Source organism: Eptatretus burgeri, chromosome 10 (genome assembly GCF_056783735.1).
Source record: "Eptatretus burgeri isolate ZD-2024b chromosome 10, Ebu_testis_v1, whole genome shotgun sequence".
NCBI lineage: Eukaryota > Metazoa > Chordata > Myxini > Myxiniformes > Myxinidae > Eptatretus > Eptatretus burgeri.
In genome coordinates, this window is record NC_140970.1 from 72,618,709 (window position 1) to 72,620,948 (window position 2,240).

The window sequence follows — 2,240 nt, forward strand, 5'->3', positions numbered from 1 at the left end:
CAGCTATGTCCATATTCCTAATGAGGCTTCACTAAATTCCTTTACAGAGTTAACACTTCCTCTATTGATTTAATTATAATATATCCTCCTATGAATATAACCTAAAAACCTATTAGCTTTGCCTCTGGCTGCCTGACACTGCGCTGTCTGCTTACCCACAATATCGAGTACCACCCCCAGATCCTTCTGTTTCACACACTCCAACATTCCCACGTGCTATACAGGGTATTTCAAAAGAAAGTGTGGGGAGCAGCTACAGTAGAAACTTAACACCTCTTGGACAAAAAGATGTCTTTTATCAAAATATTTATTGTCGAAATACAACAAAGACGTATCAGAGGTAACAGAAGATTTGATTTTGAAAATTATTGGAGCAGTTACAGAAAATTCATAGCAATTGCTGAAAGTGTGACCCATTCATTTGAAGACAAAGTTGGATGCATCTGAAAAATGTTTTGAAAAGCTTGCCGTGGCAGTTCTTCAGCCTGGATGCCATTGATAGCCTCTGAAATGTTAGCCTTCAGCTCTATTATCACATGGATTGTTTGCATAGACCGTGTTTTTGAGCATTCAACACAGATAAAAAGCTGGAGGGGTTAAGTTGGGAGAACGATGTTGCCACAAACCACGAGAAATGATGCGATCTTCAAAAACTGCATGCATTCTTGCATGTGCTGTGTGTGCAGTTGCACTGTCTTGCTGGAACCATCCATCCATCTCGTTTCTCATCTTCAGTTCGTTCACTGAAAAACTGCTGGAGAATATTATAAATGTGCCATTCGGAATTTCTTATTTTATCGTTATTATTTTTTAACACATTGTCGAGGCTCGTAGAACCAGTACATTGAATGGATCATGACATAACAGACAAAAACAGGATGCAAAACACGCATGAATGGGGTGGACAAGTTGGACAAAGAGGATGCATGGGGTGGATAAGATGGATACAAAAGGAAACTCCAAGGAGAGAAAAATGGAAAATTGTAAGGAGGCAATATTTGGGTGGGATTAATGAAGGGAGAAAAGATCATGGTTTTGGATTGGGGATGATCTGAGATGGTGGTGAACAACTGTCTTGAAGACATGGAGGGAAGGATGAGATTGAAGAGGATGTGGAAGTTGATTCAACAGGTGCGAAAAAAAAAGAGGAACAAATGATAGAGGTGAGCAGTGATTCAGGATTTGGGAAGTTTCACCAGTAGGGGGTATAGCCTGGTGTTGGCTTAGTGGTTAGGGTGGTGGCTTGGGATCCTCGGGTCCTGAGTTCCAGCCCTGTCGACTGCTGAATTAACACCAGTGGGTTGACTCAGCCTGTCATCCTTCCGAGGTTAGCGAAATGATCACCAGTGTACTGGTAATAGGGGCACTGCATCAGCGGCATCGCCTTGCTCCAAACCAATGATGCAACCAGCAGCCAAAAGGCTGTACATGATCGGAACCAGTAGGGGGTTGATGCTGAACTGTGGCAGCTCTGCGGAAACGTGGGGGGAAGCAAAGCACGGAAAGAGCAGAGGGTGCAATACCAGAAAGGAGGTGGCGGTAGAAGACAGAGACCACCAACCTGTCTGCGATGGTGAAGTGATAAGCATATAAGATTTGGCTTCATCTTCATCACAGATTTCATTAGTCTTAAAGGCCTTCTTTTCCACAATGTCAAGCTGAGCAAGACATGAAGCAGTAGAGCCAGCCCAGAGGGAACATCAGTACTCCAACTTCCCCAAGAGGATTGTTAAGAAAATAGATAGGAGGGTTTGCCAGATGGTCCTTTGAGAGAAAGAGTGAGAGTGAGAGTGAGAGTGAGAGAGATAGATATGTCAGGATTGAAAGATACATTCCAAGTGTTTGACCAGTTTGTGATTTTTAGCTCACTTGGAACGCAGTTCCGAGGAGCTTATGAGATGGCGTGTCGTCCTTTCGTCAGCCCGTCCATCCATCCATAAATACTTGCATCTTCTTCTCTGAAACTATACATGCGGTTTTGATGAAACTTTACCACATCATTCATCACCGTTTATGTACAGAAGTTTGTTCATGGCATTAAAAAAAAAACACAATCGAGCCCTAAGGGGGTCTACGGGGGTTGCCCCTCAAAATAGGTATTTTCTTTCTTCTCAGAAACTACACATGCAATTCTGATGAAATTTGACTACAGCCTTCATCCTCGTGATGTACCAAGGTTTGTTCACAGCATTAAAAAAAAAATTGTGGTCCGAGGGGGTCTACGGAGGGAGTTTACTTGG

The 2,240-nt window shown here is 43.0% G+C and overlaps 1 long non-coding RNA gene across 1 annotated transcript in view; it reads right to left on the reverse strand.

Moving 5' to 3' along the window:
* Positions 1-219: 219 nt before the first annotated feature.
* Positions 220-2,240, reverse strand: part of LOC147018857 (uncharacterized) — a 15,865-nt gene continuing 13,844 nt past the window's right edge. The window contains exon 3 of the long non-coding RNA XR_015062818.1: positions 220-754. This is a non-coding gene — a long non-coding RNA (uncharacterized LOC147018857). The remainder of the gene's footprint in view (positions 755-2,240) is intronic.